Source organism: Melospiza georgiana, chromosome 6, assembly GCF_028018845.1.
Source record: "Melospiza georgiana isolate bMelGeo1 chromosome 6, bMelGeo1.pri, whole genome shotgun sequence".
NCBI classification, from domain to species: domain Eukaryota; kingdom Metazoa; phylum Chordata; class Aves; order Passeriformes; family Passerellidae; genus Melospiza; species Melospiza georgiana.
Window position 1 is genome coordinate 54055030 of NC_080435.1, and position 11687 is coordinate 54066716.

Below are 11687 nucleotides of genomic sequence, written 5' to 3' on the forward strand. Positions count from 1 at the left end.
TGCAGACTCCACTCCACCTTCCCATTCAAAACAGCACCACTGCCAACACTAGCCCAGGTCATCCTGTGTCTTTGCCTAGAGAAGTCTTGAACAACCTTTAGGCAGCAAGTCTGCCACCTCTCTGGGCTGAATCTTCCCCTAGGGAAGAAGTTTTTCCTTGATGTTTAACCTGAGCTTTCTGAACCACAGCCTGTGCCCATTTTCCCTTGGTGTATCACCTGCTGATACTGAGAAAATTTTGACTGTCACCATCATTAGCACCTTTCACGTGGGTTGCTGTCAAATGGTCCTTTATCTTCCCTTTTGCCAAGTTAAGCAAACCCAGCTTCTGCAACCTCTACATGGTCTAGACCCATCCTGCGTCCTTTACTGACCACACATTCATTACTGGGACATCTCTCCTGCACACAGGCATGGAGTGGAGACTTCAGTGGAGATCCTTCTGGCCACAACAGTGCCTTCCCCAAGCCAGTGGCTGTGAGAGGACAGGCTGCTGGCCTTGTGTCCAGGCCCCCTGGCATCAGCTCCAAGCACAGCCCTGGGGGAGATGCTGCAGGTGCCAGCCCAGGCTGAGAACAGCCTTTGCTCTTGGTGTCAAAGCCTCAGCACATCAGTAGCAAGGCAGTGCTGCCCAGCCTGTGCTGGCAGAGCCTGGCAGTCCCAGGAGAACGTGGCCAGCACAGGAATTGTCCCCAGCCAGGAGAGAGGCACCCATCTCACTTATGGCCAGGAGAGAGGCACCCATCTCACTTATGGCCAGGACAGAGGCACCCATCTGCATCCTCTCTGAGGTGGAAGGGAAATTTTATCAGTGGTGAAACCATAGCAGCCCAGCATTGTGCAAAACATTTGAGGCTAACATAAACATCTCTGCTTTTTTGAAAATAGAAATCAGATGGCATCTAAATGAACCCAGAGTGCTGTTCCTCCAGAACAGTGTCATAAACACTGGTGCTGTTTCTCCAGGGCAGTGTTCTGTCATTTGTCCACAAATGGAAGAACTGGGATCTGGATTTTCCAAGCAAATGACTCAGGCCATGCTCTGCCTTTGTTGGTAGCTGCAGCCTTGCTTTTGACAGGTTGCTTAAAGCATGCTGAAATCTGAGCTTGTGTCATGTCTGGCAGCCTGGACAGTTTCAAAACCCTTGAGACACGTGACTTACCAGAATCGCTTCTTTTCCTGCATCCTCACAGCCCTTCAGTAAAGTCCCATAATTCTGCTGGAGTTGGAGCAGGACAGCCCTAAACAAACAGCTTAACCCCAGGGGTCTGGCAGCTCAGAGCCTGCTGAAGACCAGGACACAAATGAGCCAGAAACCAGTTTAGGTTTGCCTGCAGGGCCCTGCAGTGAGACAGGACAGACAAACCCCTGCACCTTCCCACAGCCAGGACACACCTGGCAAAACACAGCAGGACAGGCAGCACCAGCACTGCAGCTCTAGAGTGGAAACTGAGGCACAGCATTGGTGTGTGACAGCCATGCCCAGGCCATGTGCCTTCGTGTCCCCAGGGATCCTGCAGACCTTTCAGCCTGAAGCCCAGCTGCAGGACTGGTTTATCTGGAGTGCACCCATTCAGGATAGTTCCCATTCCCAAAACAGCCCTGTGCTGGGCAGAGCCTGTCAGCATTGGAGGCACCCATGTGGGTGAGGGCATGGCTGCCCTCAGCCTCTGTGCCATCCTCCTCCTCAGACCTCTCACATCCCCCAGTGTGACATTTTGGAGAGATCACACTTTCCTTCCAGTGTCTCCTGCTCTGCTGTTGTCCCCCTCACTCCTTCCAGAGAAGCTCAATTTAGCAATTGGGGCTGTCCTGCTTCAGCTCTAAAGATGCCCCTTGTGAGCCTGAGCCTCTACAGACACCCTGGGAAGTGCTCCTCACCCCTGCACTGAGTACACTTTACTGCTTTCTGATCCCCCTCTTCATGGGTGGGAGAAAGGATCCAGCTCTGGGCAGAGAAAACAGGACCAGGTACAGGAAGACCAGAGAAATGTCAATTCTCAGGACACAAGGAACAGGATAAATGAAGTGAGGGCAGATTACAGACACAGATAAAACAGGGAAGACCCTGGGGCACGCTGGTCTAAGAGGAAAGAGGAATTTAGATGAGCAGACAGCTCCTCAGAACATAATATTAAAGGCATGAAGAAACCTCCCAGTGCGGTAGGAGGATGTGCAGCTGTTGGGAATTCAGCTGAATCATAAATTCCTTAATCCCTTGAAGTTCAAGAAGGAATTACATGAAGAAAAACAAGCAATTCAGATTCCAGGAGATGAATGTCAAACCGTGGCACAGGCATCTGGGGAGCAACTGGAAAGCTGCAGCACAGATGCTGGTACTGAGGCATGGGGAACACCACAGGAACATCATTTTAAGTGCTCAGAGCTGCATCTGCTCCAGCCTTGGCTTAAGCAGCCCCTGCCATCCCCCTCAGCACTTGCCCAGCCCCCAGAAGCTGCTCCATCCCAGGGGAGGTCACACGTGCAGAGGGGGCTGCTTATGCCAATGGTGCTGCCAAAAAGTAAATTAAATAGGATAATGCTAACAAATTGTGTCCCCATTGCAGCCTAAATAAACCAGAGGTTTCCAGATGTGGATTTCATCTACCCAACTTGTCCCAGCACAGTGTATTTGGAAAAGCCCTGCTGCAGCCATCCACCTCAATGGCCAAGAGCAAGCAGTGATGATCTTCAAAAACATTTCCTGGAAAAATATCAGTCGAATTAAAGAGTTTTAAGCATGAGAATGATACCAAGACAATACACCAAGACTGCTTTAAATTAAATTTGTTTGGCCTAAGTCTATTTGCTTTCCCTCCAGGGCAGGAGTTTCACTTCCCTGAAAGCAGAGCAGCTGTGGATTGCAGAATCATGGAATGGGTAATGTTGGAAGGCACCATGAAGGTCATCCAGTCCAATCTGCCTGCTCTAGCAGGACCTGGACCATGTCACTCATGGTACCTGGATTGGGTCCAGGCTCCTTTTGAAAATTAATGCTTAGTCACCCTCACAGTAAGGAATTTCTTGTTCATGGTCAGGTGGGATGGTTGGGACTGTTGACTTTAACAAGGTTTTTTGCACTGTCACGAGTACCATTCACGTAAATAAGTGAGGGCTGACCATGGCTTGGCACAGGTCTGGGAAGCACCACACCTCTGGGCACAGAGACCTTGGACTGGGGGTCTGCTCTTGAAAACTTCTGTGGAACAGACACAAAACTGGACAGAGATCCATGATCACAGCAAAACTGCAGTGCAAGTCCACAGAAGCCTTGTCTGAGCCAGACTCATTAATGATTTGAATGCTGAAATGCAGAGAATGCTTGTGAGAGATCCAGAAACTGCAAACATGGTGACCAGGAATAGGAGACAAAATCTTATCTCAGAATTATCCAGGAAAATACAAAAACCAATAGGATGCAGCTCAAACACAACAAGAACAGCATATATGGCAATGCAACAGAAGTAAACAACTGTACAAACACAGGGAGGAAATTGCCCATTCAGTAATAACTCTGCAAAAATTCAAACACATTCTGCAGTAATGACAGGTCAAGAATGGGCTGTGTCAGCACACTGCTGTGAAAAAGGAAGCCTCCAACCGGGAAATGCAAAAAGGAGGGACACCAGGACAACACAGAAATAAACTCCCCTGCTCCAGCTGTTATTGCCAGAGCTTGGCTACTGTGCAATGTCTACTCTTGGCATTCAAGTCCAAAAGGCAAAATGCAGAATGATTGACAGAGCAGAAATGTGATGTCTAAGAAAGCACTGAAGGAACCAACAGAGAAAATTTAGAACCACACCAATTTAGAAAAGAAAGTAGGCCTAGACTACTTTGGTCTAGACTACTACAATGCTGGCCCTCAAAGAACTAAAAATTGTTTCCAGAAAGAAATGGGAAGTGGGAAGGGAAGGCAAGGCAGGGCAGGCAAAGCAGGGAAGGCAAAGCAGGGCAGGCAAAGCAGTCTTCAGGGAAATTCAGCTCCACAATGGCTGATACCAGGCCCTGTGCTGGGATTGCAGTTCTTCCCTGATCAGTCTCAGAAACCACTCACTCAACTCTCCCTCACATGTTAGGAAAGCCCAAGGTTTGCTGGCAACTCCACATTCCTCCAGGGTCCTGTTTTCTAGGTAAGCTGTAGGGAAGATGATGCCAGAGCTCTGCTCCTTGAGCCTCAGTCTCCCTCAGAGGGCATGGGCACTTGGCAGGCACTGCCACTTCTCCTCCCTCCCTGCTACAAGTGTTGGGTGTGCAGAGACATTTCCCACTGTGCCCACAGTAATCCCTGCCCATGTGGCTATCAGGCACTCTTGGGGAAAGCATTTCAGGCATGACTATTTTTGATTATGATCCTGTGGCCTGAGCTCCACCAGCCTGGGCTTGTTTGGTTTAAGAAGGAGCCAAGAAAGTGCTTCTGACAGGGCTATTACCAATGACCATGCAGGACATGAAACAGCAGAAGGCTCATCCCCACTACCCAGGACAACCTCTATAAAGAAACCACCACAGGTTTGAGCTATGACACAGTGCACCCTGCTCCTCATGGCATTCTCCCCTTGCAGCACAAACTCCTGCTCCAGGACTCCCTGGGACACCTGCTGTTCTCTGAGCCAGGACAGCCAGGACAGCCAGGACAGCCAGGATAGCCAGGACAGCCAGGGACAGCCAGGACAGCCAGGATAGCCAGGACAGCCAGGGACAGCCAGGGACAGCCAGGACAGCCAGGACAGCCAGGGACAGCCAGGATAGCCAGGGACAGCCAGGGACAGCCAGGATAGCCAGGAGAGCCAGGGACAGCCAGGGACAGCCAGGACAGCCAGGATAGCCAGGACAGCCAGGGACAGCCAGGACAGCCAGGATAGCCAGGACAGCCAGGATAGCCAGGACAGCCAGGGATAGCCAGGACAGCCAGGGACAGCCAGGACAGCCAGGACAGCCAGGACAGCCAGGATAACCAGGACAGCCAGGATAGCCAGGATAGCCAGGACAGCCAGGGATAGCCAGGGATAGCCAGGGACAGCCAGGATAGCCAGGACAGCCAGGGACAGCCAGGATAGCCAGGACAGCCAGGGACAGCCAGGACAGCCAGGACAGCCAGGGACAGCCAGGATAGCCAGGACAGCCAGGACAGCCAGGACAGCCAGGGACAGCCAGGGACAGCCAGGACAGCCAGGAGAGCCAGGGACAGCCAGGATAGCCAGGGACAGCCAGGGACAGCCAGGATAGCCAGGACAGCCAGGACAGCCAGGATAGCCAGGATAGCCAGGACAGCCAGGGATAGCCAGGGACAGCCAGGACAGCCAGGGATAGCCAGGACAGCCAGGACAGCCAGGATAGCCAGGGACAGCCAGGGACAGCCAGGGACAGCCAGGATAGCCAGGGACAGCCAGGATAGCCAGGGACAGCCAGGGACAGCCAGGATAGCCAGGACAGCCAGGACAGCCAGGGATAGCCAGGGATAGCCAGGACAGCCAGGGACAGCCAGGACAGCCAGGATAGCCAGGATAGCCAGGACAACCAGGACAGCCAGGATAGCCAGGACAGCCAGGACAGCCAGGGACAGCCAGGACAGCCAGGATAGCCAGGATAGCCAGGACAGCCAGGGACAGCCAGGACAGCCAGGACAGCCAGGATAGCCAGGACAGCCAGGGACAGCCAGGACAGCCAGGGATAGCCAGGGACAGCCAGGGACAGCCAGGACAGCAAGGACAGCCAGGGATAGCCAGGACAGCCAGGCCAGTCAGGACAGCCAGGACAGCCAGGATAGCCAGGACAGCCAGGATAGCCAGGATAGCCAGGACAGCCAGGGACAGCCAGGGATAGCCAGGGACAGCCAGGACAGCCAGGACAGCCAGGACAGCCAGGATAGCCAGGATAGCCAGGACAGCCAGGGACAGCCAGGGACAGCCAGGGACAGCCAGGACAGCCAGGACAGCCAGGGACAGCCAGGACAGCCAGGACAGCCAGGGACAGCCAGGACAGCCAGGATAGCCAGGATAGCCAGGGACAGCCAGGGACAGCCAGGACAGCCAGGGATAGCCAGGACAGCCAGGGACAGCCAGGGACAGCCAGGGACAGCCAGGACAGCCAGGGACAGCCAGGGACAGCCAGGACAGCCAGGATAGCCAGGGACAGCCAGGGACAGCCAGGACAGCCAGGGATAGCCAGGACAGCCAGGGACAGCCAGGGACAGCCAGGGACAGCCAGGACAGCCAGGACAGCCAGGGACAGCCAGGGACAGCCAGAACAGCCAGGATAGCCAGGACAGCCAGGGACAGCCAGGGACAGCCAGGACAGCCAGGATAGCCAGGGACAGCCAGGATAGCCAGAACAGCCAGGATAGCCAGGACAGCCAGGGACAGCCAGGACAGCCAGGATAGCCAGGACAGCCAGGGACAGCCAGGACAGCCAGGGATAGCCAGGACAGCCAGGGACAGCCAGGGACAGCCAGGGACAGCCAGGACAGCCAGGACAGCCAGGGACAGCCAGGACAGCCAGGACAGCCAGGGACAGCCAGGACAGCCAGAACAGCCAGGATAGCCAGGACAGCCAGGATAGCCAGGGACAGCCAGGACAGCTTCAGCAGCCCCGGCACGACCAGAGCCCATCAAGGCAGGGGACCTTGGCTGCAGGGCTTTCCCCACAAAGGCAAAGGAAGGATGGGCACAGCACTTTTGCCAGGGCTGACATCTCAAGGAATAAAGACAAATAAATTGGCGGGAATTTGTGGGAGACCTAAGTGTAAACACGACAGGAGAATGAAGCTCCCTCAGGCTGAGGGACCAGGGAGCCACCCCAGGGCCGAGCTGAGTGTTAGGACGGGACTCACGATGGTCTGAGGAGGAGGCAAATTTCTCTCCACAAGCGAGTCCAGGTCGGCTGTGCCGGGTTTTTAAGCTGGAAGTCGGTGGGACAGGGCTCAGGAACATCAGCTACCAGTTGCCAAAGGGCCACAGTCGGCCCTGGCACTGGGCCGTGTCTGGAAGGAGGAACGCCGCCGTGCCAGCCCTGAGGGGCATGCCCGCTCCGCGGCCCCACGCGTGGGCTCGCCCGTTCCCGCAGGTTTTGCTCCCATCTAGCGGCGGATCCCGGCTCCACACGGCGCTCGGAGCCCGGAGGAGGCAGCCCGGGGTCCGCAGCTCGGCTCGGGCCGCAGCAGGCAGAGCCCCTCGGTGCCGAGGGGGCACCGGCAGGGCCGGGGCTGGGGCTGCCCTGAGCGCCGGCCCTGTGCCGGGGGACCCGCACGGCCAAGGGATCATCCCTCAGCCTGTGCCCTGAAGGGTTCTCCCTCCTCTCCCACAGTGAAAACTCATGTTTAACATCTACCCCAGGTTCTGCCCGAGCTGCAACACCTCCGTTTGGGCTTATCCTTTCCCCTTCCTGGACCCTCCTCTCCCTCCAAAGTTTGGATCATGGTGGTTGAGACCGCAGCAGACATGGGCACAATGGGCCATGGACCATGTGGCACCATCAGCAGGAGCCACCGCAAGTGTCTGGCACCGCAAGTGTCTGGGAATGAAAATTTGGATCTTTCTCAGCACTGGGCAGCCTGGAAGGAAATAAAATGACATCATTCCTCATAGTACAAGCCCATTTTGCTAGGCACAAAAGACCAGTGTGAAGTTCAGAGGGTAGAATACAGCGAAGAAAAAAACCCCTAATACTCATCTGTGAACCAAGATAGGCTTTATAGTTTTTCCAAAACCCTGCAAGGGTATACAATATAACAAACAGCTCCAGACAGTCTGCTCTTGCAAGTACTTTGTCCCAGCCCTGAAACACAGGGGTTTTCCCAGCAGCTGCTTTAAACTCAGTCCATTTGTTTAAACTGCTGGCAGACTGGCACCGCTTTTAGAACAGCCCACTGGGGCAATAGGCAATGGTCCCACACAGGCTGTGTGAGCCAAGCTGGACAGCACAGGCACCCACAGCCCCTGGAGCAAGGGGCAGCTCAGGGATGGCAGCTGGGACCAGGCTGAAAAGCAGGATAGCAATAGGAGAAAGGAGAGTTAGAAGGTGTGATGCTGGCAGCTGGAGCTCAGAGAGATGGAACCAGGGCTCCTGAAAAGCAAACAGGAAAGGCAAACACATGCAGGATTATTTCTTTTGGCTGCTAATTTGCCATCAGTGGAGCCATATGATGAAGTAGTGAGGAGTCACCCAGGGGTGAGGGCAGAAACCCATCTTCAGGTGCCCATATGGCCTTAGATCAGATTAAGCCAACTAAAACCTTATCCTAAAGCCCTTTACTGCAGCAGGAAGCCCAGCTGCTGTGGAATAGGAAAAAAATCATGTTCTTGGGTCCTGGCTCTGCAGCACTGCCTCTCAACCTCTCCTCTCCACACTCACAAGCTCCAGCTCTTTCTGTAAAGCACAGGGCACATCCCACCTATCCTGTTCACCACTGTCTTTCACAATCTTCCCATAGACCTGCTGGTTATCTGGCAGGCAGACACATCTAAGTGCTCTGTGCAGGCAGACACATCTAAGTGGTCTGTGCACCCTACTTTGCAGCAGAGTTGAGTTCCCAGTGTTTTGTTGTCCTGCAAGTTTCACACTCTGCTAAGGGCCACTCACAGCCCGCACAACTGGCACGTCACTTAGGAGTATTTCCCTGTAACGCCCCATAATAATAACACGAATAATGAACATGAAAGAGGCACGGCCCTTTCCATGTCCCAGTGCCACTAGATGGCACCAGGAGTGTACCCTTCCCAGCCCGGGTGTTCCCAGGGCCGCCGAGGCAACTGGGGAATCCAGCCCAGCCCTTCCTTGATACAGAGACCTCAGCACACGCCAGTGCCTCCTCCTCGTCTTTTCTTCAGGGACTGTGGGGTGCTGCAGTAAAGGCAGGCATTTCAGCCTTAAAAATCAACCTTCAGTGATGTGCTGGGGGTAATAGCCTGTGGTGGCTTTTGCCATGTTGCCTGCCACACATACACCCCTTTGCCCACCTGTGGACCAGGCATCACTCCCAGCTGGGTGCTGGAGAGGAAAGCCTCAAAGGTGGGTGCAAGTTATTTTGATTAATATTGGTATTAATGTATGAGTTTCCCATCATTGACAGGCTCCTCTTGGGAGGAACAGGAATAAAACACAATTCACTATATAATTTTGCAATCAGGTTTGCCTTCTCTGAGGCCTTACAGTTTTAGAGATTGATTCTCCTCATGCACATTTGATATCCAACAGAGCTCAGCATGTCCCAGAGTATTACCTGTGGTTTTCACTGTCAAGCCCTCCATTCCCTGTCACATCCTTGGCAAAGCCACTAAATAAACCAGGGAAGAACAGGCAGCACTTCAGCAAATGTCAGATCTTTCCTCAGACCTTGCAGCATAATTAAGGAGCGTCTGCTTTCCACTGCCCTCAGCATCAAGGTGACCCTCAGAGATGGCAGCTCACATGAGGGGAATTCTGGTGAGGCCCTGTAGTAACACTTCAAAGCAGCCAGCCAAACCCTGGCCCCCAGCAGTGTGGGGCACTCAGGTGACAAATCATTGCTCATCACAGAGCCCTTCTGCCCAGAGCAGAGCTGGAGAGGTGATGGAGCAGCTTCCAAAAGAGTCAGAGCAACTTGTCACTCCTTCCTGCCCACATCCCAAGCCTAGTGTGTCTGGGTGATGGATGAACATGGCAGGGGCACAACCCTTGTGTCAAGGGGATCCCAGTGAAACCTTGAGTGAAAAGGGAGTGGGAGAGAGACTTTGTGCAGGGAGCCTCTGAGTGATGCTATCCTGCTCACAGAGGTGGAGTCCCTGGAAGAAAGGCCAAGTGGGAGATGCATAGCACAGCTCCATGGTGGTGCTGGCAGGCAGGTGGCAATGGCAGGGCTGTCCCCACTCACATCCCAAGGCCACAAGATAATCCTACAGGAGGATCCTGAGTGTGACCCTGCTTCCCAGCCCTCTTCAGAGAGTGGCACAAATCCCACACAAGCGCTTTAACCCCGGGTTAGGGTGAAAGCTAGAAAGGAGGAGGCTGGATCACTTGGGAAGTTCAGGTCACATAATCAAGTGGGTTAAAATCCCTCATCCATTCCATCAAACAAGGCAAATTCCTCATCCTCCTTCCCTACAGCCTCTACTTCTTTCCCTTATCACCTCAGACAGTCCTAGGGAGTGACCCAGCATTCCCTTGCTGCTGCCTCCCCTCCAGTGAGCCTCCCCACACACCATCTGCTCTCCGCAGGTGATTTGTGGGTACCCAAGGACACCCCTCCCACACCATCTTCCTCCACACCAGCCTGCCTCTCCCCATCACCCCCAGCCAACATCCCTTGGCCCTCTGGCTCTGGAAAACTTCATTAAACCTAATGGACAAACTCAAGTCTTTATTTGGTCTCTCCATGAGTGCATATTTTCACACATGGTGCAAAAATTTGCTGCTACAAAACCTCATTGATCTGCACACAGCAGTGGCAAGCCTGGTGCCCCTCAGGGCTCCCAGCTGCTGATTCCCAGCAGAACACACCCCTGTGTGGCTGCAGATGTCAAACAGCACAGACACACATCGACGTGTGCATGGCCAGAGCTGTCCACATGCTGAAGGATTATTTTTAACCCAACAGTGATGGAAATGTCAGAGAGGGTTTTATTTACTTTCTCTGGAAGGCTTGTTGCTTGAAATCCCCATTGGCAGAGGCTGACCCTGACCTTGCCATCACAACAGGGTCTGTCATCCAGGTCTAACATCCCTTCCCTGAAAAAATGTGCAATTCAGCACGAGGGGAGGGTGACTGGCCCACCGTGCCTGGCAGGGCTGGCAACCTTCAGAAGGCAGGGGCTCATGCAGCCCTGCAGCCCAACCCAGCCAGGTTGCAGCTCCCCCAGATTCCCCAGCCTTCCCACATCCCAGGGGAGGTCTCACTGCAGCCACAATGGGCAGCTATGAAATGTTAGGGACACCAGCACTGGCCTTTTGAGCAGTCAGGAAGGGCAGGCAGGCCATGGGATGCTCTCACTGCCCTTCAGTGACATGAGGGATGAAGTGTAACAAAGCCAAGATCTCCTGGTGCCCTAAAAGCACCAGAAGACTCCCTGGAGATGGAGCAACCTGTTTCTTCCTTCTCAGACACTCACCTCATGCTCAGCACTGCACCTGGAACAAAGCCAACGACAATTACAAACCTGCCCTGGCTCCTTTCCAGCTCCCAGGCCCCATCTGCACTGAGGGCTCTGGGATGGGGCACCTGTGTCCCCGGGGAATGTGGCAGCACCCAGCTGGACCTGCACTTCTCAGGGTACCAGGGCATGACCTGTCCCCTGCTACAGACATTGACAGGTTATGCACAAATTTTCCTTCTTGTTGTGAGGGTGGCAGACTCGAGGGGGAATGGCTGCTCAGAAAAGCACTGGCACATCTGATGTAGAGTTTTTTGCTTGGTTATGGTGTCAAAGAGGAGCAGTAATGTTCTATATTCACACAATAGCAAAGGAGGGCCTTGAAGCACATCCCGCTTGGGGTCTGTGACTAGTCCATAGACAACGAGGAAGAAAATCAGTGTTTTTCCTTCAGAACTGCATATTTACATCTGAAAACTAGCAGAGACCTTGCCCAGAGGCTGGGACAAACAGCTCCTTTTACTGCCTGCTTCCCATGAGCTTTTCTCCTCTGTCTCCAAGAGGAAACTTCCAGTAACTGAGGTATAAAAATTAATGCAAGATTATGCTCTTGAGCCAGC